The sequence below is a fragment of the Garra rufa genome, chromosome 7 (assembly GCF_049309525.1).
Source record: "Garra rufa chromosome 7, GarRuf1.0, whole genome shotgun sequence".
In the NCBI taxonomy this organism is placed as follows: domain Eukaryota; kingdom Metazoa; phylum Chordata; class Actinopteri; order Cypriniformes; family Cyprinidae; genus Garra; species Garra rufa.
The window spans coordinates 22,414,361-22,441,422 of record NC_133367.1 but is presented as its reverse complement, the minus strand read 5'-3'; positions in this window follow the sequence as shown (position 1 = coordinate 22,441,422).

The following is a 27,062-nucleotide window of genomic DNA, read 5'->3' as shown; positions in this document are numbered from 1 at the left end:
ACCATTTATCTAGGTGTAATCTGGGATTCGAGCACGATGCAGGCACGAATGTCACCTGCTCGGCTCGAGTCGATCCTTACTGCAGTAAATGCGGTCAAGCTAGGCCTGTCACTCACTGTCAAACAGTTCCAAGTACTGTTAGGTCTTATGGCAGCTGCATCCAACGTGATACTTTTTGGTCTGCTGTACATGAGACCACTGCGGTGGTGGCTCGAAACCAGGGGGGTTCTCCCCGAGGGGAAACCCATTCCGCAAGATCAAGGTCACGCGGTGCTGCCTACGTGCCTTGGCCATGTGGAAGAAACCCTGGTTTCCCTCTCAGGGCCCGGTTCTGGGAGCTCTTTGTCGCCGCGTCACGCTAGCGACAGATGCATCCCTCACCGGGTGGGGAGCGGTCATGAGTGGCCACTCAGCCCAAGGCCTTGGAGCGATCACCATCTCTCCTGGCACATAAACTGCCTAGAGATTCCAGGCCCTGAAGTACTTCCTTCCAGACCTGAGAAACCGTCATGTGCTGGTCTGTACAGACAGCACTGCGGTAGTCTGCTATATAAATCACCAAGGAGGTCTCCGCTCACGCCCCTTATATAAGCTGGCGTACCGGATCCTCCTGTGGTCTCAAGGAAAACTTCTCTCCCTGAGAGCAGCCCAATATCTTTGGACGTGGGAGCGGACGTCCTGTCGAGGCAGGGGCCGAGGCCCGGGGAATGGCTGCTTCACCCAGAAGTGCTGAAGCAGATTTGGAGAGTGTTTGGCCAGGTTCAAGTGGACTTCTTTGCGACTCAAGAGACATCGCAATGTCCCCTCTGGTACTCTCTAGTGCCTCCAGCTCCTGCGGGACTGGACGCTATGGTACAGACGTGGCCGAGGCCTCGTCTGAATGCCCTTTCCCCGATCGCTCTGCTCCCGGGAGTTCTGGAATAAGTGTGACCCCTGATTGGGCACATCTCATAGAGGCCAGTCCCTCAACCAAGGTTGCTGAGACCATCCTTCACTCCAGAGCTCCCCCCTATGAGGAAACCCTATGACCTTAAGAGGAAGTGGTCTACTGCATGGTGTAACCAGCACCAGTTTGACCCAGTTCACTGCCCGATTGGTACAGTACTGGAGTCTCTGCAGTCTCACCGTCCGCAGGGCTAACCCACTCCACCCTGATGGTCTGTTAGTGGGTAGAGTCCCCTTGGTCATACGTTTTCCTCCACGGTCGGGAAATCAAGGCTTCATCAGGAAGTAATGAAGCATGGAGAATTCTTATCCAGACTCAGTTGGACCTCTTGCGACTCGAGAGATATCGCAATGTTCCCTCTGGTTCTCCTTAGTGCCTCCAGTTCCGCTCGGACTGGACGCCATAGTACAGACGTGGCCGAGGCGTCGTCCGTGCGCATTTCCCCCGATCGCTCTGCGCCCAGGAGTTCTGGAAAGAGCACGCCAGTATCGGTATGGCTGTTACTTCTAGCCCCGTACTGGCCGGTCCGAGTATGGTTCTTGGACCTCCTCTCTCAGGCTGGGGGCGCGATCTGCCACCCCCACATGGAGAGGTGGAAGTTATGGGTATGGCCCCTGGGGGGGGCGCAACTCATAGAATCTGGTCTCTCAACCGAGGTTTTTGAGACCCTGCTCCAATCCAGAGCTCCCTCTACGAGGAAACCTTATGGCCTAAGTGGAACCTGTTTGCTTCACGGTGTCACGAACACCGTTTAGACCAAGTTACTGCCCGTTGGTACAGTACTAGAGTCCTCGCAAACTCACCCCGAGGGGTCTCAAGCCTCTATTCCCTCCACTTTTGGAGCGCGACCTATTGGAAGTATAACTGCATGTGTCCAGTGTGAGCACTGGGCACATACGGCCACAAAAGAAAGCATGTGGCATGAACAGAGCTATCAGTAGATGGATCACAGATGCCATTTTCTACTACTTTCAAGTCCTCTGGTCTCCCATCTCCATGGGGAGTCAAGACTCACTCCTCCTGAGGCTATTTGCCTCTAAAAGCTCTGGAGGCAGGTGTCCCTAGCAGAACATCTGCAGTGCTGCGGGTTGGTCCTCGCCCCTGACGTTTGTCAGGTTCTATGAACTCGACCTCAGAGCCATTACAGGCTCCTTCGTCCTCTCGACTTAGCAGGCTAAGTCTGAGAGAGTCAGCCCCCTCCTTAGCCAGGAGGAGACTTCTCAAGGCGCATTCTTTTACCAGAAAAGAAGAGAAGTCTTTTTCGCCATCTTCTCCTCGAGTGCCTGAGGGCCGAGGAGTATTTCTCCCCCTGCGATTGGTCAAACATGACCAAACACGACAAGCAGCGGTAGACAACTGCATCCTCGTGTGCCTGAGGGCCGAGGATCATACTGCCCTCTTGTCCGTGGAATACTAGACAAAGGCTCATACTTCTCGCGTCCTGGCAGGGTAACCAGGCCGAGTCTTTCAGTCCCTCTTGTTCTGGCGATACCCCAGACAAAGGACTATCTATTCTCCTCATGGGCCTGAAGGCTGAGGAGCTCTCTTGAGGTCGAGTACCCTGTCCTCGTGTGCCCAAGTGCCGAGGACCATTACACCATCTTGTCCATGGATTACTAGACAATGGTTATTGCGGTCCCTCTTGTTCTGGTCTTTCCCAGACAAAGGACTAAGACTCCTCGTGTGCCTGAGGGCCGAGGAGTACCTCTCGCTCTGGCTGGCGACCAGACAGAGGCCTACTACCTTCCTCGTGTGCCCGAGGGCCAAGGATCACATTGCCCTCTTGTCCGTGGAATACTAGACAATGGCTCATCCTACTCGCGACCTGGCTATACCCCAGGCCGAGTCTCTTCCTGTGCTCTGGCAAGAACCACCAGACACAACTTGTTCCACCCTGGTTTAGCAGACACTGCGCAGGGCGTGGAAATTATGGGGGCGTTGGTAGTCTCGTTCCCCATAGCGTTCCATGACGCGGCTCGAGTTCCCGGAAGGGAACGTCTCAGGTTACGTATGTAACCCTAGTTCCCTGAGGGAACGAGACGCCGCGTCTCGGACCATAATTCCCGCACCCTGCGGCGCTCGCTTCATTCCTAAAAGAGCTGCCGCGGGCGTCAAACGCACATGCTTTATACTTCCTGGTCGCTGACGTCACCACGCCTGTGACGTCACTCCCGTTTTATTGGTTGTAGACATGATTCAGAGTGCTGGCCGCCAATGGCGTTCCCCATAGCGTTCCTTGACGCGGCGTCTCGTTCCCTCAGGGAACTAGGGTTACATACGTAACCTGAGACGTTCTCTTGTGAGATGTGACTGACTAAACAATTTCTTCTGAAAATATGTGATAATTGGCTGCTTGGCAGCCCTTCAACAACTTTATATACGTAGTTAGCATTCCTGGTGTATGAAAAGAGCCACAGATAAAGAGACTGATGACTCAGCTTCTCATCATATCACTTAAAAACTAAGGTACAATTAACATAAACATGTAGGAATAATGCAGCAAAATCGGTAGCAGGTGCACTGCCAAACTCTGTCTCTCCAAGCCAGACCCCTGTGAGGTTTTTTAGCTCACAGTCTCACAGTATACATTTTTTGTTGATTATGTGAAATGAGACCAGCATCTTGAATGAATGACACTCGCTTCTTCATATTCCTGCAATCTGTGGCCTCTCTGGGCTCATCAAGACAGCTTGCAACTGTATAATCATCAGCTAAATACTGAATAAAGCTAGCTGGATTGGTTTTAACTTTGTAAATCGTCATTCTGAGATCCACAGATGTCAAATAAGAACTAAAGTTGTAGGGTGAACAATAAAACAATGAAAACCATAGGCCTACTGCCAAATGCTCTAAAACTGCATTAAGGTAGCTAGCTATAAACATATTAAGATGCTAACTTTAGCTAACTTGCTTAGGAAAAATCTCTTTAGTCTTTGCTTTGTCATGACAATAACTGATCTGAATGAGGAAACAGGTCACAAGTATGTGAAATCAGGTTAATGTAGGCTAACATTTGTGTTGAGTAAAAATTTGTGTTGTGCTTTGTCAAAAACTGAAGTTTGAGTTTACCGCATTGAAATGATAACATTCAAAAGCATATAGTACTTTTGTACATATCTGCTGTATGCTTTTAAGTTTGAAGTGATGTAAACAATCCATAGGTCTACTCAAACCGAGACGGAGTTAACGTCAAATACCCTAAAATGGCTTTCAGGTAGTTAATCAGGCTAAGGGGCTAACTTTAGCTAACTTGCTGAGGAAAATTCTCTTCAGTCTTTGCTTTGCCATCACAATAACTGATCTGACAACACAGGCGCTGCAAATCCTCGCAACGCAAACACAAATACGGAAACGCGCTGCAAATTCTCACAACACAACCAAACTCAGAAACGCGCTGCGAACACACGAAGGCACTGCAAACTAACAAACGCGCTGCATATAGCACGGTCCACAACGGAAATGTTTCAGGGGGACCTCAAAAAGTGACGAACCCATCTGGGACTTGATTATTTGTTCAGTGGCTGTTGGTCAGAGCAGAGGTGTTATCGGTGAACTATCACCTTTTAGTGATAGTATAGTATGACTTAAAGGTGATAGTGATATAAATAATCAGGTCCCAGATGAGTTCGTCACTTTTTGAGGTCCCCCTGAAACATTTCCGTTGTGGACCGTGCTATATGCAGCGCGTTTGTTAGTTTGCAGCGCCTTCGTGTGTTCGCAGCGTGTTTCTGAGTTTGATTGTGTTGTGAGAATTTGCAGCGCGTTTCCGTATTTGTGTTTGCGTTGCGAGGATTTGCAGCGCCTGTGTTGTCAAACTGATGAAGATGTTTTCTTAATTTGTTGTCGTTTTTTCTGTTTGCATGTGTTTTCTTGTTTGCAGCGCGTTGACCTCTGTCGGCCACCGTAGCTTCCATAATTGCTAGTAAATTTCAAAAACAGTTACAAAGATAAGGCAAGCAACACACTGAATAAAAAAATGAATTTTTTAAGTAGAAAAGATTTTTTTGTTATTACAATGTAATTACAATGTATATTGATTTTTGCAGTGCTACTAAAAAAAACACATATTGCAAACACAATAAAATGTCTTAATTGTTTACCATGCTGATTGTTTATGTTAGCATGGTGCTATTGTTCCTATTTTTGTGAGCTTAACATTGATCTAGCATTCAGTTTGGCTAAATTTTAGTATGAAACAGCCAATTTAATATTTTCTTGTGAATAATATCAAGTCCTGCTCTACATTTTTTCTTGTTGGAAATTCAGTTTAACATGGAAGTACATGATCTTGCCACTTTACAATGACTTTAAATAGGTGGCTTGCTACATGCTCAGAATTGCGAGATATAAACTCGCAAATCTGACTGTTTTTACTCAGAATTGCGATTTATAAAGTCAGAATTGCAAGACATCAACAGGGAATTCTGACGTTTTTCTTCAAAATTGCGTGATATAAACTCGCAATTCTGAGAAGTCTTCTTTTCCCTTCAGAACTGGACTTTTTAACTTATAAAAAAGTCAGAATCACAATATACAAATGCGCAGTTCTTAGAAAAAAAGTCAGAATTGTGTCTTTATTTCTTGCAATCATGAGTTCATATCCCACAATTCTGACTGTATATCTCACAATTCTGACTTTATTATTCATAATCATCTCAGTTCTGAAAAAAAAAGTCTGAATTGTGTTTTTTTTTCAGTGGTGAAAACGGGCTTCCATAATTGCTAGTACATTTCAAAAACAGTTACAAAGAAAAGGCAAGCAACACATTGAATAATAATAATACAAAATTTAAGTAGAAAAGTTTTTATGTTATTACAATGTAATTACAATGTAATATATTGATTTTTGCAGTGCTACAAAAAAGTCACATATTACAAACACAATAAAATGTCTTAATTGTTTTCCATACCGATTGTTTATGTTAGCATGGTGCTATTGTTCCTATTTTTGTGAGCTTAACATTGAGTTAGCATTCAGTCTGGCTCAATTTTAGTATGTAACAGCCAATCTAATCTATTCCTTGAAAATAAAATCATGTCCTGCTCTACATTTTTCTTGTTCGTAATACAGTTTAACATGGAAGTACATGATCTTGCCACTTTACAATGGCTTTAAATAGGTGACTTGCTACATGCTCTACAATAACCGAACAACCTGAAATAACAAGGTATATATTCATTTAGTGTGTTTATGCATCAATATGTGTGTTTTTTTATATTTGTAGGAACAATACGCAGGTTTCTCGCCTGGTTCTACAGGTCACCGCATTGCTCAGTTAATTAATCTGTTTATCGGTGCCCACTAAACATTTTTTATATCACAGTCGCAGCTCATTGTGAGGTCCAAGGACAACGCACATGCATACAAATGCGTGGAAGCTCAAAGCTGGAGTTTTCTTTCTGATACTCCTCCATTGTGGCTCATCATTATCACCTTGAATCAGCAGTAAATACTCTTCTACTGAGATATGCACTTTAATTATGTTTTGAAAGGCCTTTTTACTATTATTGTGAGCCGCCTACACTCGATTTGACTGAACTGCTTCTAAAGCACAGGAATATTTTTAAATACTCAGCGTCTTAGAATGACAGTGATTTGCTAGGTGGGGAAATTATCTTTTTCTTTTCCAAATCAGCAGGCCTGGATGAGCCATACTTGTTATGTAAAAGGAAGTTGCGAATGTAATGACGGAAGAACAACCTGTCTCCTAGATTGGATGACAATCAGACGTTTTGGTCTCTTCATCAAGTGGGACGGAGTGTACAAATGATAGACGAGAGAGAAAATGGGAGAAAAAGGGTGTAAATCATTCCATTTAATACGTGACCCCTGCTTCAATAATTTCCAACCGTGTTGAAATCATTCATCATTTTGTCCCCTTTAGAACACGGAATCAAATTCCACCCTTGAGTAAACTCTACAGAGCCCAGGCTGCTTTGCATTTTATGATCCTCCATCTCATGCAAGGCATATATTCCAACATGAGAGCCCGAGACACGAGAAGAGACACGACGGTGAATGAGCTCTGAATTAAATGGATTTTTAAAGAAGATCCAATAGAAAAAGATGTTCAAAATAAATTCCATCGTATGGTTTTGATTAAATTGAAATAGATTTTTATATTTTATAACCAGCATGATCCTACGAGTCAGTTAGACTATGTATGATCTGTTCTGTTACAAAGGGTTGAGTTTGGATTAGCTTTGCTCACATTCTGAGAAAACAATGTGTGAAAATTGATATAAAATCGATAACATTTTTTATTTTGTTCTAGTGTAGAGTCATTACTGCACTTTTACATTCTAGATATAGGATTTAAGTCATGTATAAGTAGGAGTTCAGCAAAATATCTGTTTGTTTTTTTCAGTTTTTTTTTTGTTTCTCAGAATTGCACGTTTATTTCTCTGAACTTTATTTATTAGAATTTGTGACTTTATTTTTCAGAATTTGCAACTTTGTTTCTAAGAATTTGTGACTTTATTTCTTAGAATTATGACTTTGTTTCTCAGAATTACGGATTTATTTATCAGAATTGCGATTTTATTTTATTAGAATTTGTCACTTTATTTTCTTAGAATTTGTGCCTTTGTTTCTCAGAATTATAACTTTATTTTTCAGAATTTGCAACTTTGTTTATAAGAATTGCAGGTTTATTTCTAAGAAATGGTGACTTTATTTCTCGGAATTTGCGACTTTGCTTCTAAGAATTGCAAGTTTATTTCTCAGAATTGTGAGTTTGTTTCTTAGAATTTGTGACTTTATCAGAATTGCGACTTTATTTCTCAGAATTTGTGACTTTATTTCTCAGAATTTCGACTTTGTTTCTAATAATTGCAGGTTTATTTCTCAGAATTGCGAGTTTATTTCTCAGAAATTGTGACTTTATTTCTCGGAATTTGCGACTGTTTCTCAGAATTATAGCTTTATTTCTCAGAATTACGACATTGTTTCTTAGAGTTGCAACTTGATTTATCAGAATTGCAACTTTATTTTATAAGAATTTGTCACTTTATTTCCCAGAATTTGTGCCTTTGTTTCTCAGAATTATAACTTTATTTATTAGAATTTGTGACTTTATTTTTCAGAATTTGCTACTTTGTTTCTAAGAATTGCAGGTTTATTTCTCAGAATTGCGAGTTTATTTCTCAGAAATTGCGAGTTTATTTTTCAGAAATTGTGACTTTATTTCTCGGAATTTGCGACTTTGTTTATAGGAAATTCCAGCTTATTTCTAAGAATTGTGTGTTTGTTTCTTAGAATTTGTGACTTTATCAGAATTGCGACTTTGTTTCTCAGAATTATGACTTTGTTTCTATGAATTGCAGGTTTATTTCTCAGAATTGCAAGTTTATTTCTCAGAAATTGTGACTTTATTTCTCGGAATTTGCGACTTTGTTTCTAAGAATTGCAAGTTTATTTCTCAGAATTGTGAGTTTGTTTCTTAGAATTTGTGACTTTATTTATCAGAATTGTGACTTCATTTCTCAGAATTATAACTTTATTTATTAGAATTTGTGACTTTATTTTTCAGAATTTGCAACTTTGTTTCTAAGAATTGCGGGTTTATTTCTCAGAATTGCGAGTTTATTTCTCAGAAATTGTGACTTTATTTCTCGGAATTTGCGACTTTCTTTCTAAGAATTGCAGGTTTATTTCTCAGAATTGCGACTTTATTTCTCAGAAGTTGTGACTTTGTTTCTGAGAATTACGACTTTGTTTCTCAGAATTACGACTTTGTTTCTATGAATTGCAGGTTTATTTCTCAGAATTGCAATTTTATTTCTCAGAATTGCGACTTTATTTCTCAGAATTACGACTTTATTTCTCAGAATTACGACATTGTTTCTTAAAGTTGCAACTTGATTTATCAGAATTGCGACTTTATTTTATTAGAATTTGTCACTTTATTTCTCAGAATTTGTGCCTTTGTTTCTGAGAATTATAACTACATTTATTAGAATTTGTGACTTTATTTTTCAGAATTTGCAACTTTGTTTCTAAGAATTGCAGGTTTATTTCTCAGAATTGCGAGTTTGTTTCTTAGAATTTGTGTATTTATCAGAATTGCGACTTTATTTCTCAGAATTTGTGACTTTGTTTCTCAGAATTACAACTTTATTTATCAGAATTGCAACTTTATTTCTCAGAATTTGTGCCTTTGTTTCTCAGAATTACGATTTGTTTCTCAGAATTACAACTTTATTTCTCAGAATTGCAACTTTATTTCTCAGAATTTGTGCCTTTGTTTCTCAGAATTATAACTTTATTTATCAGAATTGCGACTTTATTTCTCAGAATTTGTGACTTTGTTTCTCAGAATTACAACTTTATTTATCAGAATTGCAACTTTATTTCTCAGAATTTGTGCCTTTGTTTCTCAGAATTACGATTTGTTTCTCAGAATTACAACTTTATTTCTCAGAATTGCAACTTTATTTCTCAGAATTTGTGCCTTTGTTTCTCAGAATTACAACTTTATTTATTAGAATTTGTGACTTTATTTTTCAGAATTTGCTACTTTGTTTCTAAGAATTGCAGGTTTATTTCTCAGAATTGCGAGTTTATTTCTCAGAAATTGTGACTTTATTTCTCGGAATTTGCGACTTTGTTTATAGGAAATTCCAGTATATTTCTAAGAATTGTGAGTTTGTTTCTTAGAATTTGTGACTTTGTTTCTGTCATACTCTGGTGGGTTGAGGAGTGGAGATGGAGGAGGAGAACCAGAGTAAATGAAAATATTATAAAGTTTATTAAATGAAACACTGAATGTAATACAAACTAACAAAAACCAGGAGCAAGAAACGAGAACATGTAACATTAACGACGGACAGCTGGGAGTGATCAGACACAGACTTAAATACACAGAAAACAAGGCGTGGTTACAAACAAGATAACGAGATGACGAGGGGGGAAATACAAATATGGGCAAGACTGAACCAACTAAACACAAACCAAAAGGGGGAGACAAGGACTAAACCATATGGACTAGAAACAGAAGGGGAAAAACATTGGGAAAACAGAACAGAACAGAACAGAGACAAAATACTGACAGTTTCTCAGAATTGTGACTTTGTTTCTAAAAATTGCTTCTAAGAAAAATTGTTTCTAAGAATTGCAGGTTTATTTCTCAGAATTGCGAGTTTGTTTCTTAGAATTTGTGACTTTATTTATCAGAATTGCGACTTTATTTCTCAGAATTTGTGACTTTGTTTCTCAGAATTGCGACTTTGTTTCTCAGAATTACGACTTTGTTTAGGAGGATCCAATAGAAAAAGATGTTCAAAATAAATTCCATCGTATGGTTTTGATTCAACTGAAATAGATTTTTATATTTTATAACCAGCATGATCCTACAATGAGTCAGTTAGACTATGTATGATCTGTTCTGTTACAAAGGGTTGGGTTTGGATTAACTTTGCTCACATTCTGAGAAAACAATGTGTGAAAATGGATATAAAATCAATACAATTTTTTATTTTGTTCCAGTGTAGAGTCATTACTGCACTTTTACATTCTAGATATAGGATTTAAGTAGGGGTTCAGCAAAATATCTATTTTTTTTTTTTTCAGTTTTTTTTAGGCACATATCACCTCAAATGATCTAATCACTAGCTTTTAGTAATTAAAAAGTTTGTTTCCATGCTTCTGAAAGAAAAACTAAAACAAACAAAAAAGGCCATTCGATAAAAACGAAATAGGGTCAAAATCAGGTGTTTCACAATAACAATAACAAAGATGGCCAGGACTGACCATTCCTGCTGCGCTTTTCATTGCCAGAACTAATTGCATTAAATCAAGGCCGCGACCAAAAACCTTTTAGCGTTCTGCATTGAGCCGCCATACAGCATCCATCCATTACTCTCATGTCCAGCCGAACCAAACCGAAACAGCGGGCGTATTTAATATTTACAGGGCACGATGAACCTTTAATGGGCTTGAACAACTCTAAACGCACAGATGAGGCCTGCTGCAATATTAATGCTGTTCGGAATGAAAACACACAGCGTGATACCACTCTCATTTGTTGAGCGGGATGGGAAGAGCATGACCGTTTAGAGCAAACATGGGCTCTGTGAATACCGCAGATGAAAGCATAACCCATAAGTAATAAGACACACGAGACTTGTATTTCCATCATGGCGACAGACAACATGGAAATGGATCTGTAATGATCCGCAATGAATCAAATATATTGAGGAAGATTAAAGTAATGTCTTTTTACTGTTTTTCATTTGTAGGAATCAATAAATTGCTTTGATGTTATTGGGGATAAACTGGAGAAAGGAAAAATGACAAATGAGTTTACTCAATATAATATCTCAAGTGTTTCTCCTAGATCACAATAATGAGACCACTAGAGACTTTTATTAAAAGCTTCTCTAAATTTTTATTCAGAGATAAAAGACTGTGCTGTTATTTGCTAAAATAAGAAATAAAAACACAAATAAGATATCTTTAATATCTCAGTTGTTCATAAGAGATCTCAACAATGTCTCAAACTCATACACAACAGGAAATAAAAACAGCAAAGTAATCTCTATAATATCTCAATAGCTTTTTCCTAGACAGCAATGAGATTATATAGAGAACAAACTGATTTTTTTTTACCTCAGTCTTCTACTTCTCAGATTTTTCCCTAGTAAAATCTCTGAAAAACCCTAGTAATCTTCACGTTTCACTTTTCAACATGTGCTCCAGTATTGAGAAAAGAAAAAAACACATATAAGATTTATCAAAATAACACTGCAGTGAGATTAATTGGGAGAACAAATGTGGATTCTGCTTATAGCAACTGTTCTGCATCTCAAGTTGTTCTTCTGAGATCAAAGATCTGAATAATCTCATCTGCCTCTGTGTTTTTAATCTCAACAAGGTCTCAAATTGTGCTCAGTTTTGCCAAACAACAGTACATAAACATAAAAATCTAATATTTTTATTATTTCTGTTATTGCTCCTAGACAATAACTAATTAATTGGACTGCTTTTCATATTTTTCTCCTGGGAAAAGTTCAGAAAGATCTCTACAATGTCTCAAACTTTGCTAAGGTTTGGCAACTTTAGTAAAATAGTAAATGAAGAATAGTAATTTTAGTAATTGCTCAATTGTTTGTCCTAAGCAGAAATTAAATACAATGGAGAACAAACAAAATTTTCCCTCACACTGTTGCATCTCCTGAAAAAATAAAATAAACATAGTCATTTTACATTTCTCCTCTCAAGTTTTAGAAATTTCTTTCTTCACTTTTTTCTCACCAATGCGAGTTTGCATCTCGCAATTCAGAATTTTTTTTCTGACATTTTTTTTTTCTCAGAATTGTGAGATATAAGCTTGCAATTGCAAGTTATAAAGTCCAGTTTGACTGATATGTTATCAGAATTGTGAGTTTTTATCTCTGATATAGTAACTCACAATTGTGTATTATAAAGTCACAATTGCGAGATATAAACCCCTAATTCTGAGGAAAAAAAAGTGTGACTTTATTTCTTAGAATTGCAACTTTATTTCTGAGAATTTTAGCCTTTTTTCTGAGAATTTGTGACTTTGTTTTTCAGAATTAAGACTTTGTTTCTCAGAATTTTTTACTTTATTTGTCAGAATTTGCTACTTTATTTAGTAGAATTGCGACTTTAATATTCATAATTGTGACTATTTCTCAGAATTTGCATCTTCATTTCTCAGAAATCTGACTTGATTTGTCAGAACTTGCGATTCTCAAAATTGCGACTTTATTTTTTAGAATTTGGGACTTTGTTTCTCAGAATTTGCAAATTTATTTCTCAGAATTAAGACTTTGTTTCTCAGAATTGCAACTTTATTTCTCAGAATTTGTGACTTTGTTTTTCAGAATTAAGAATTTGTTTTTAAGAATTCTTTACTTTATTTGTCAGAATTTGCTACTTTATTTCATAGAGTTGCGACTTTATTTCTCAGAAATTGTGACTTTGTTTCTCAGAATTGTGACTATTTACCAGAATTTGCATCTTTATTTCTCAGAAAACTGACTTGATTTGTCAGAACTTGCGATTCTCAAAATTGCGACTTTATTTTTTTTAGAATTTGGGACTTTGTTTCTCAGAATTTGCGACTTTGTTTCTCAGAATTGTGACTTTATTTCTCAGAATTTGCTCATTTATTTCTCAGAATTAAGACTTTGTTTCTCAGAATTTTTTATTTTATTTTTCAGAATTCGCAACTTTATTTCGTAGAATTATGACTTTATTTTTTTAGAATTTGGGACTTTGTTTCTCAGAATTTGCGACTTTGTTTCTCAGAATTTGCGACTTTGTTTCTCAGAATTGTGACTATTTCTCAGAAATCTGACTTGATTTGTCAGAATTTGCGACTGATTCTCAAAATTGCAACTTTATTTTGTAGAATTTGGGACTTTGTTTCACTGAACTGCGACTTTATTTCTCAGAATTAGCGAATTTATTTCTCAGAATTTGCGAATTTATTTCTCAGAATTATTCAACTTTTTATCAGAAGTTCGACTTTATTTCTCAGAAATCTATTCACTACCTATTCATATTCATTCTAATGCGTTTTCAAATAATCTTCTGAGACAATGTCACAAAGACCACTGAGATCTTTGCTGAGCTAAGAAGGAGCAAACTTTGAGCCATAAAATGAATTGTTCCTCTGGGTGATTCTATAATTGCAGTGAAACAAGCTTTATATTTATATCCTTGTGGGAACTCATTCTTATTCTTTATCATTCTTAATTGTAATTACTTCACGCTAATCTAGAACATAAAATACAGTTAAACGACATTTAGTATGGTGCGGCTGTATTGTTTTCTCCCTGGATTGAATGCTTCTACTTTTATTATTCTGTTTACTTTAGATAAAAATGTCTTTGCAAATAAATAAATATAACATTTGTCACAAGGCGGTTCTTCTGAGGACGTTTTCAGACAGTTCAGCCCCACACTGATAGCAATTCAGCCCACAAAATCTATTTATATAAAGCTATTTCCAATCCCCCTTGACCAAAAACATTTGTCCGTGGAGTCCATTCTGCCAAATAAGTTCAGTGTAGTGAGTATCCGGCACTTTGTGGATCCGGCACTTTCCAAACCCTTCTGAGACTGTGTGAAATGAAGTTGTTTTGTCCAACGGCTCACAATCATAATCAACCCTCGGTCAGAGGTCTACCGTCGCAGCCGCTAAACTGCTAAAATCCGACTGTTAAAGTGGCCTTTCTTCCTGAAATCAATGTGCTAATTGATTATCGTCCACAAGCAAACCATCTCCGCGTTCTCTCGCTTCTGCGTTTTCTGGATCACTGAACATTTTTGGCCGCAGGTGGCTGTTTTCCTCGCCAATCTAATGTAGGCCTTCATTATTGTCTGTTTAATATCCTGAGCGATCCGTAGCCTGATATCGGAATGATAGGAGATGAATAAGAATCCGGGTGAGATGCGGTGGAGTGAAATGAGCATCACTTAAAATCTCATCAGGCTCACACACTCACAAGCTCTTTAACCTCGAAAATTCACACTTTTTCAAAATGGTGTTCTTTATTTTTGTGGTCTTGCCTCAGTGTTTGTTTTTTCTTCCTCTCGGATGAATTAGGTTTATCTATGGACTTTCTTTTTACTGACAGTATGTGAAAAACTATATATACATGTATACATGTTTCTGTCAATTCTCAATGCCAAGGTCACAGGTTTAATTCCAAGGAAATACATGCAGAGATGAAATTATGCTTTGCATTCACCTTGAATAGATGCAAAGAGCAAATTAATTATTGTACATGACAAGTCACATGTAAAAGGTCTTGGTTGAATACCTCATGTATTCTATGCAAATGTCAAAGGTTTGATTCCCGTAATGATAGGAAGTCGACCTTGAATGCATTGTCTATTGCTATGGATTGACATGTTAGCCAAACAAATTAATACCAATTCTTACATGAAAACCTAATACAAATATATATTGAACATAAATATATAGAAATGTCTTCCATGCTGTAGCATCAAAGGGGTAGCTCACCTAAAAATTAATATTTTGTCATTATTTAGTCACCATCACATGGTTCCAAAAGAGGGTAGATATTTTTGAGAATGTTGGTAACCAAGAGTTGGCAGTAGCCATTGACTTTTAGTTTTTATATTTAGGGCCAGATTTACTAAACAGGGAAATTGGCGCTAGAGCGCAATTCCTTAAGAGCACCGATAAAAGAAGAAAATTCCACATGTGCTTTAATAACAATACGCACATTTAAAAACACAGACGCAGCCAGATAATTTCCATAATGACCAGCGCAATCTACCAAAAGCAGTGCAAATTACCACCTGCTTTAAGACATGCTTTTTTGGGCGTTAAATAATGCCGCAAATACCAGTAATTTGACACCTGCAAACATTAATAAATCACGTAGTAAATTGTATCTGAAAGGGAAACTCCTACAAATGCACATTCAATAAGGTCAGGTGCAAAAATAACTGTGTCTATGCCTTTTCAGTGCTAATTCTTCACTGTGCATCTTTAGTAAATCCTGACAGTAAATATTAACGCCAAAAGACGGTTTTCATTGGTGCAAGCTGTTAGTAAATCTGGCCACACTATATTCTATAGTACTACTGATGTCAATGAAAACTGTCAACTGTTTGGTTACCAACATTATTCAAAATATCTTCTTTTGAATTGAAAACTCGTACAGTTTTAAATATTTTAACAGCATCTCAGGGTACCCGGGTTCATATTCTGGATCAAGTTTCTTGATCACATTCTCACCTCTGAACTTCAATCAGTTCCTGTCCCTTTGAACTTTACTGTTAAATGAAAAGGTAAAAAAAAAAACGTACATCTTAATATATATATGAGCAATATCACATGAGTAGATGTGAGATGTGGCTGTATATCGACACAGCTGTGATTCGGCTGAAGGTAATCATAGCATGCCGATATTCAGCCATATTTCACATCTACAAGTGAGATATTGCAACAGATCAGCAGCACAAGTGTGTAAATACATAAACAAAATAACAACGAAGTGTCTTTAAAAGCCCTCTTCTGTACAGAACTACTTCCTTCCGCCACAGATTCAAATCTCTGTTTGACAGTTTAACCACAGGGTTTAGATATAAACATGATGAGATTATGCCAAAACTATTTGCTCTGGAACAAATAATAGATTAATGAGACCAAAAACTGACCATTAGTTTTACCCAAACAAATTATATCTCATGTTTAACCACTATAGAAACATCAGAGCCAGTGGCAAATTCCAGAAGATCTGGCCGAGGTAAGGCTTCTCTTGGCGGGTTCATGAGCACTGAACAACCGCTGACGCCCTGAAGCTCACATGTCCGAAAACGTTGATGCAAATTTTCCAATAGACGCTATCTTTATTAACAAAATGCATATTTGAACTATAAACAAGTACATTCTTACCTGAAAACCTCTTCAAAATACATTCCACGACACAAAAACAGTACTATATATAAGCAATATCACATAAGCAGATGTGAGATATGGCTGTATATCAGCACCGCTGTGATTCGGCTGTAGGTAATCACTGCATGCCGATATTCAGCCATATTTCACGTCTACGAGTGTGATATTGCATTTATACAACGGTTCGGTGGCGCAAGTGTGTAAATACATAAAATAACAACGGAGTGTCTTTAAAAGCCCTCTTTTGTGCAGAACTATTTCCTTCCGCCATGGATTCAAATCTCTGTTTGACAGTTTAACCACAGGATTTTGATATAAACATGATGCTATTTTGCCAAAACTATTTGCTCTGGAACAAATAATAGATTAATGAGACCAAAGACTGCCCATTAGATTTACCTAAATGAATTATATCTCATGTTCAACCACTATAGAGACATCAGAGCCAGCGGTAAATTCCAGAAGATCTGGCTGAGGCAAGGCTTCTCTTGGCGGGTTCATGAGCACTGAACAATTGCTGACGCCCTGAAGCTCACACGTCCGAAAACGTTGATGCAAAATTTTAAATAGATGTTATCTTTATTAACAAACTGCATATTTGAACTATAAACAAGTACATTCTTACCTGGACACCTCTTAAAAATACATTCCATGACACAGAAACAGTACTATACAGTATATATAAGCAATATCACACAAGTAGACAAGAGATATGGCTGTATATCGGTGCTGCTGTGGTTCGGCTTGAGGTAATCACGGCATGCCGATATTCAGCCATATTTCACGTCTACGAGTAAAGTAAAATAAAATATTTAAATAAAACCAACAATGGCACAAAACCATTTTTTTGAGTGCACTACATGGTGCATAGTGCATAAGAGCATAGTGATTAAGTGCAGAGTGTATAGTGTGTCATTTGGGGCGCAGCTCATGTTTGCCAGAGAAGACATCTTTACCCTCACCAGGCAGCCCTTACATTGCAGTACACACTTCAAAGTATTCAAAAGCTGTTGATGAATAAATAATGAATAAATCATTTACAACACTTTCTGCATCCCCTAATCTAAAGTGTAAACTACTCATCAGTTGTAAATGTTTTACAAGCCTGCCAGTTCCAGGTTGTGTGGGTATCAGGTGGGTATACACACTGGGTGAAAGACCTTTGAAAAATGAGTAAAACATTTACAACTGATGAATTGTTTACACTTTAGATTAGGGGATGCAGAAAGATTTGTAAATGATTTATTCATGATGCGATCTTCAGTCAAGGATAAACATTTAAATGATTGATATTTTAATTATTTTTAAGTGACAAATATATTAACTAGTAACATATTAACTACTTACTAAGGATCTGTTTGATTATTTCATGATATGCTATTTTTTTAAGATAACTTATGACAGATTTGTAAATTGTTAGCATATTACTTAATAATCATTTGTGAATGCATAGTCATGTTTTGTAAATGATTCGTTCATCATTAACTAATTACTTGTAAATAACTTGTAAATGAATTAGCAAAACATACACAAATTGTTAGCATATCACTTATTAAACATTTATGAATGTTTTGCAAATCATTATTTTATCATTAACTAACCACTTATAAATGACTTACAACTGAACGTTATTATAAAGTGTTACCAAAACGGTAAAAAGTTCTGTTGGTCTCTAATATCGCACTTTTATTAGCCAATCAGATTCGAGGACCAGAAAGAACTGTTATATATCTATATAAACAATGGGAAGGTCATGGGTTTGACTCCACGTAAAACAATTCCTAAATTACTGTACATTTACAGCCAACGTTCAACTGGCTATGCTCATTTTTTCATTTTACAGCCTGTGTTCACAAGTGCTGAGCTTTATTTAGAAAACCCTTTTAGTCACAGTTGGAAATTTCATAAAGCCACAATAATAAGAAGCAAATTATTAAAGCTCGAAAGTAATTCAAGAGCGTTCTAGGAAAAAGGACGTTTATCAACAGCATGCTTTGCTGACACTTGACGTCATTTGTTATTGGACCTGCACAGTTTGAATAAAATACGAGAAGGCTTCCCACCGAGTGACATATTGCCAGTGTTAGACTCTGTTTGCGGGGTTGTATGTTATGTTTGTTTTCTTGCTTCGCTGGTGTTGGCTCTCGCCGCGCTGTCATTCTCATCACTAAATTACTGCGTAGTTGCTGCCTGGAGTTCATTAAAGCCACCGGGGTTGACCGGTGAATACGGCGTAGAGGAAGAAAAGGTTATAAGAGACATATTTCCCCTTCTCTCCAGAGTAAAAGTTAATTGACAACTGTATGATATTACATTTCCCGCACAACGCCGCATCAGCAAATTCCGCCTGTGTGTTCCAGTTGCGACGTGTTTGTTTGTGTGTCGTGCGCGCGTCCCATTTTTCATCGAAAACTTCACATCTCCTCTGAAAACTAATTTCTTCTCTCACTCTTTCTCTCTCTCGGCCATTCGCTTACCCCAGTAATCACCCACAAGCCATCTGTTCGTCTCCGCCCCTGTAACCGCTGTGGGAATGCTGACACTGTGTGTCCCCTCACGTCCTGACTGATGTGGGACAGTACTGACTTCTAGTGACTTTCACTCACACAATCCAACCGCCAAGATTGGCTATCCGGATTTGGCAGAGATGAACGGCCGCCGAACGCCCTGTTGTGGAGGAAGAAAAAGAGAGAGTGTGAGAGAGAATGAGAAATGGACATAGGTGAAGAGAGAAATGGACATAATATTCATGTTTTCCACAGATGTATTTGTGTTTTATGGAAGCTTGTTTTCATGACTAAATAAATAAACGTAATTGTGATTTACGTAATTGCGAATTCTGGCAATTCTGAAAACCTTCTTTTCTCAGAATTCTAAAGCCTCGTTCAGACTGTCAGCCCAAATCCGATTTTTATGCAAATCCGATTGAAATCCAATCATATTTAGGTAGTCTGAACAGCAACGAACTACATGAAATCTGATTTGGTCAAATCCGTTTCAAGCAACATTCGTATGTGGTTTGGAATCCTATTCAAATCGGATTCCTGGAAATCCGTTTCAGTCTGATTTGGCTTTTTCACGTTTTCACGCCTTGTAAAACGTAAACACGTCAGACATTTTAGAAGACGATTATACTTTAGAAGACAAATATAATCCAGCGTGACGGCAACCTTGTCATATCGCAAGACAACATCTATTTTGCAAACTGTAAATTGTCGCTGTTATTGTCGATTTTAGTGCTGGCATAACAACGCAACGGCATTGCCATAGAAACCAACGCACATTCCGTAAAACGCAAGAGTGCTTGTGTACACACAAATGGGATTTGAACAGTTGCGATAGGACTGTGTGGACAGTCAGTTATTCAAATCCGATTCTATCCAGATATGGACAAAATCGGATTTGGGCTGACAGTCTGAACGAGGCTTAAGTTTACATCTGGCAATTCTGTTAATTTTTTATTATTTTTTGGCCACAGTTTAAAAAGTAAAGTCACAATAGCGACATTTTATATCACAACTCACAATTCTGAGGTTATATCTACGGAAGCCCGTTTCTGCCACTGAATAAACAAGCAAACAACAACAAAACAAGGTAATTGCGACTTATCTCACAATTAAGATTTTTTTTCTGCACAATTACAAGTTTACATTTTGCAATTCTGACTTTTTTTCTTAGATTTACATAATACAACTCGCAATTCTTTATAACTCCCAAATGACAGTTGTATCACACAATTATGAGAAAAAAGTCACAATTGCAAGATATAAATTCACAATTCTGAAAATTTGAGTTTATATCTCAATTCTGATTTTATTTCTTAAAATTGCTATCTTGCAATATGAGTTTTTTTTTCCGCAATTGCGAGTTTATATCATGCAATAATGACTATAACTCACAACTGCAAGTGCAAATAAAAAAAGCGAGTTGAAATAAAGTCAGAATTGCGAGAAAAAATGTCAGAATTGTGAGATAAAAAGTCACATTTTCCTTTTTTTAAATTCTTATTCAGTGACGGAAACAGGCTTTTCTCACAAGTTTGTGTGCTCTTTCTCATAGTTTTCCCTTGTGTTTTCCTATGCCCATATTTGGTTTTCCTGTTCCCATTGTGTCATAACTGATGTCCAGGTGTGTCTCGTCTTCCCCTCCCTTAAGTAGTATACTTAAGGAGTGTTTTGTTCTAAATTTCTTTGTTTGCTGTGAAACATCATTTGTTCGGTTCCCCTGTGCTTCCTAGTTTTTTAAGTTAGTTTGTTCCTTTGGATTATTTATTTATTTTAGAAGTATGCTATTTTGAAAGACAAATTTCACATAAAAATTTGCAAAGAATTAGGGATGCACGATATGAAAATATTTTACCGATACCGATAGCCGATAATTAAGTCCTTCTTGTGGCCGATACCGATACGTTCATATTTTTATATGATAATTTTGTGCACCCAGGAGAATACAAAATCTGAGATAAACTAATGAAATGTATATTACTGTATATATCTGGGTCTAACAATCATAGCAAACATCAGTCCTGACTCTTCAAAAATGTTTTTTTATTTTTTGTGTAAGGCACCACAATTCTAAATAAATAAAATGCTTTGACATTTGTCAACTTGGAAAAAATGAAAAGTGCATCATGGAGTAACGTCAGATGTCCAAATGTCCGTTAAAGCTTCTTATTGATCATATTATGAATGTGTGCAGCAACTAAATTGTACAAGGCGGGGGAATAAAACATCAGAATCAAGATAAAAACATCAACTTTTCAGAATGCCGCAAGACCAACGCAGGTCATATGACATGAACCAACCAATCAGCTTCACCCGTTCCCTTAATAACATTGAAAGCACTGCCAAGGTGGAGAAACAGCTTATCATAGCTGTACAGGAATAACCATTTTTAAATAAATTTAATAACAGAGCTACTGCAAGCGATTTTTAATGCTGAAAATCCATTTATACTTTGCTGAAACTTCTGCGTCTTTATGGAGAGCGAAGGTCATGGTTGCTTAGCAACGACAGACGCCACAGCAGAACAGGCTACAGAGCGGTTTGGAAAGAAAGAGAAAGCGGCGCGTCTAGCATTTTCCACGCGTTTTTAGGCGCGACATGTAATAAGCGACGTGAAATAAAAAAGTCTTGCAATTGTGTGTTATAAAGTCAGGATTGTGAGATATAAACTCTCAATTCTGAGAATTCTGAGTCAGAATTTAAACAGAGTTTAAATCTTGCAATTCCTGCAAAGTTTTTTTTTTTCCCCTCGCAATTGTGAGTTTATATTGCACAATATTTACTTTATAACACACAACTGTGAGTTTAAATCTCACAATTCTGACTTCATAACATGCAATTCCGAGTTAAGTCAGAATTGTGAGTTTGTATCACGCAATTCAGAGGAAAAAGTCAGAATTGAGAGATTTAAAAAAAATCACATTTTCCCTTTTTAAAAATGTATTCAGTTAAGTTTGTCTCACAATTCTTACTTTTTTTATTTATGTTTTGGAAATATGCTATTTTGAAAGACAAATTGCACATAAAATTAAGCAAAGAATGCACATAAATCTCAGAAAGTATTTTGCATTTTCAATTGTGACTTTTTTTCTCGCAAATGCAAGATTGCATCTCACAATTCTGACTTTTTTTCTCAGAATTGTAAGATATAAACACGCAACTGCGAGTTATAAAATCTAGTTCTGAGGGGAAAAAAGACATGTTCTCAGATTTGCAAGATATATCTCACAATTCTGACTTAACTCACAATTGCATGTTATAAAGTTAGATTTGTGAGATATAAACTCACAATTCGGATAATTCGGAGTCAGAATTGCAACTTTATTTCTCAAAAATAAAAGCTTAAATCTTGCAATTCTAAGTTTTTTTTTCTCGCAATTGCAAGTTTATATCACACATTGACTTTATCAATTACTCACAACTGTGAGTTAAATCTCACAATTCTTCATAACATGCAATTTTAAGTTATTAAGTCAGAATTGTGAGTTTGTATCATGCAATTCAGAGAAAAAAAGTCTGAATTGCGAGATGTAAACTCTCAACTGCGACAATTTTAAAAAATATATATTCAGTTAAGTTTGTCTCACAATTCTTACTTTTTATTTATTTATTTATTTATTGAATCGCGACTTTCGCAAATCTTTTTGCAATTTTATATCTCACGATTATGACTTGTCTTCTCAGAATTGAGTTTACAGTATATTACAGGTTTGTAAATTTTGTGATAAAATTCTAACTTCATAAACTACTATGTTAGTTATGTAAATCTCGTGAACTGTTACTTTTTGCATTTTATTGATCTATTTATATATGTTTTGGAAATATGCTATTTTGAAAGACAAACTGTACATACAATTTAGCAAAGAATGAACATAAATCTCAGAAAGTATGTTATTTAAAGGAGTAGTTCACTTTTAGAACAAAAATTTACAGATAATGTACTCACCCCCTTTGTCATCCAAGATGTTCATGTCTTTCTTTCTTCAGTCGTAAGGAAATTATGTTTTTTGAGGGAAACATTTCAGGATTTCTCTTGATATAATGGACTTCTATGGTGCCCCCGAGTTTGAACTTTCAAAATGCCACTTCAAATGGCTCTAAACAATCACAGCCGAGGAAAGAAGTGTCTTATCTAGCAAAACGATGGGTTATTTTCTAAAAAAAAAAAAATATATATATATATATATATATATATATATATACAATTTATATACTTTTTGAACTCAAATGCTCATCTTGTCTAGCTTTGTGTGTACTCTGTGTAGAGATTAAAAAGTATATAAATTATAAATGTTTTTAGAAAATAACCAATCGTTTCACCAGATAAGACCGTTCTTCCTCGGCTGGGATCATTTAGAGCCCGTTGAAGCTGCATTTAAACTGCATTTTGGAAGTTCAAACTCGGAGGCACCATAGAAGTCCATTATATGGACAGAAATCCTGAAATGTTTTCCTCAAAAAACATAATTTCTTTATGACTGAAGAAAGAAAGACATGAACATCTTGGATAACAAGGGGGTGAGTACAGTATCTGTAAATTTTTGCTCTAAAAGTGAACTACTCCTTTAACATTTTCATTTCAGTTTTGTGTCAAAATATCTTGGCCAATCAATATCTTGGTTCCTAGTCATTCATCAAACTGAAAACAGAAGGTCAAGGCAAGTGCAGTGCATTTTGGGATACTGCAGATCATTTAGTTCAAGTATTCAATATGCATGTACAAAATGTACATACGTGCTCAGAACATACACTGCATCTTGCCGAAAAAAAACCCCGAAATGCTTATTCTGAATACATCCATTGAATAACTCTTTCACAGCTCTCCACATCACAGCATGTATGGCATGCTTCTAAATCCATCAATAAAATTGTTTTGATCAAATGCCCACAATCTCCACAAGTGCCTGGCTGAGAATTATAATGAACTAGATTTTGTTCGTAATCAATTGCGTAGTCAATCTGCACTTTAAAAATGTCTCGGCCATTGAAAGAAGGGATTAACCTCATTATTCAGGAAATGAAATTAATGAAGTAGATAAGCATAGCCTTGCACACTGAATAATTCATTCACAGGGTATTAACGTCCCTCTGCCCTGGCCCTCATCAGAATAAACACACTGACCCCTGCTACACGTCCACTGCATTGTTGCCAAGCTCTCCATGATTATGGTATATTAGAACCGCAAATCGACAGCAAAGGTTAAAGCCTGTTGAACTGTGATGGAGCGCTCTAGTTGAAGACTTAACTCACTTAGAAGGGTTACAAACGGCAAACAAATATCTTTTATTAGAGCTGGAAAAGCTGGAGCCAAAGTTTCTATTCACACCAACAAGTAACGCTCCATTTATTAAAGGCAGCATATGCTGTTCACAATGAGCAGGCTTTAATTACGCATACAATATCTCATTAATCAGCACAGGTGAGGCTAGGAAGATATCTGAAGAAGGACACAGACAAATATCTTCCTGATGAAGGAAATCATTTCTTTTTGGAGTCGGCCTCAATTGTAAAACCTTTATCTAATGAAGACTCATCTTTGGCGCTAAACAAGAACAAATAATTGACCACCTAAGCTTGGAAGTTAAACAGTCGGCTTGTATCGAAAAGGCTTTTTCATTTCTTCATAAGCAGATTTCCCGGGAGGCCACATCTGAAGGTCAAGCCGACGGCGGTACCTCATCCTATTTGAAAATTGTGGCACGGGAAAATCCAGTAATTTAATTTAAAACAGAAGAGAATCTCTTTTTTTCTCTCCATTTGCTCGAGGTCACCGGCTCCACCGTCATTGTAGGTCACTTTCAGTAAGAAACGTAATATGCGCAAACTATGAAAGATCTCTATTAATATTTGACCCCTCCGATGGCCCAATGTTTGATTCGGGGGTAAAAAAGCACACCCGCTGAGGGAATATCTTATTGTCATTCTGCATTATGAATTTAATTCTAGATAACTTCAGCCTACTTTATCGCCGACTAAATTGAGTGTGTGGCTGCAGGCGAGTACCTTCAGATTGAAGGTACACTCAGGGGAACTTGGTTACATTAGCAAATGTCATGGAGCAACCAAGTCATTCAAAACTTTCCCTCTTTTCTTGCCCATGCGGCGCAAACTACTTTTTGAGTACAGTTAATGTTGGAGTGTTCGCTCTGGCCTCTGACAGGAGATGAAAAGTTGATAACGACACTCCAAGGACACTTGTTCGCCACTTTCGAGTAAACAAACAATGAATCCGTTCAGTCTTGACTCTAGATGTAAAGGACATTGTTAAAATATTCCATGTGGCGTCATCGGTTCAACCTTCATTTTATGAAGCTACGAGAATACCTTTTGTGCTTTATTCAACAATTTCTTCTCTTCCATGTGTGTATTTTAACGATGTCCTTACTACCTTTCCAGGCCTTGCGCTTGTCAGTTGCGTTGCTGTCTGTGCAAGGTCAGAAAGCTGTTAGATTTCCTCAAAAATATCTTAATTTGTGTTTTGAAGATAAACGAAGGTCTTGCAGGTTTGTATTGACAGGAGGGTAAGTAATTAATGACAGAATTTTCATTTTTGGTTCATTTTGGTGAACTATCCCTTTAATTCTGTTTATAGGTTCAATGTATCAAATATATTTTAAACAATTCATATAATTACTTTATTACAACATTTTTGCAAAATATAGCTAATGTACTGTATGTAAAATTCTGCATGCAAGTAGTTCTGTTGAATCAGTTCACCAAAAAATATTTGTTCTCGTTGGTGACCAACCTATTCTCACCAAGAAATTAAAGTATTTTCCGAAGTTGCATTTTTGTACAAATTCATACAAAGTAATGTGTATGAAAATGTAGAATTTGTAACCTTCAAATAAGGAACAAGCAGGTTGTATGAAAACGTATGATTAACACCAAAAAAATTCATACAAAAATCATACAAATTTGCCAAAAGCCGCTTTTCCACTATCATGTCGAACCGTTCTTAGAACGGCGGGGACGGTTCCAGTTGTGTTTCCACCTGAGCCTGGTACAGCACGGCACGATTACAAACCGTTCTCGGCACGGAATTCTCGGCACGACAACCGTGCTGAGCCGGGCTGGTAAAATGCATTTGTATTTACATTCCAAAGAGTTCCGTTATCTGCACCACAGTGGAAAATCAAACCGTATCCGTGCTGACTGGCCCGGAATGGCACGGAAACAGAATGGTTACGCATTGAGAACGGTTCAGCCCGATAGTGGAAAAGCACTAAAAATGTCAAAAATGTGAAACTTACATTGTTACACCAGTAGATGGAGACAAGTGACTTACGATGCCAGAACTCTGCGCAACAATTTGTCATTCATGACAAATGACATTAATGACATTAATATACTTTAATAAATGTGAATGTGTACATCAGTAGTCATAACTTTCCATTTTTACAAAATTAGGTTTAATACTTTTTGATCTTCTAATTCTGAAGTCCAGATAAAAACAGAAAATAATTAACTCAAAGTTCTTTTAATTTGTAAAGTTGACAATCCAAAGGCATTACCACATGTTTATTTAAAATAGTACACTTTTTAATGATTATATTACGTTCATTCAATTACTTTTTCATTTCCATTTTTTTGCTACCTGATCTCTTGGCGAAAACGTACCTGTGGGAACATTTTTGCGAGATGTGAAATACGTACCAATTGGTACACTGCAGTTTCCAACAGAAATGTCTACTAGAGACAATAAAACAGTGACCACTTGTAATCGTTTTCGTACAAAGTTATGATTATAGCTCAATATGTTTGGCTTTCCGACTGTAACAAGCTTGCTCGGTAGCTCAGCTGGCATGAAATTGGACTTAGGATGTGGAATCCTTGGGTATGAATCCTGTGAAAAACATGACTCACGATAAAAGAGCTGAAAGATGAGAAATCGAAAAAAAGGGGTCATTGGATGCCCATATTCCACATGTTGATTTGATTCTTTTTTTAATTAAAAAAATCTATATGTCTTACAGGTTTGAAACAACACAATGGTGAGTAGTTAATGACAGAATTTTCGTTCTTGGGTGAACTATCCCTTTAACTCTGTTTATAGGTTCAATATATCAAATGTATCTTAAATAATTTATACAATTACTTTCTTACAACATTCTGACTTAAAGTTACTTTTATTTCACCAGCAAGTTTTTTTTTTTTTTTTTTTTTTTTTATTTGACCGGAAATGACACAGGCTTCTCCCAAAAGAT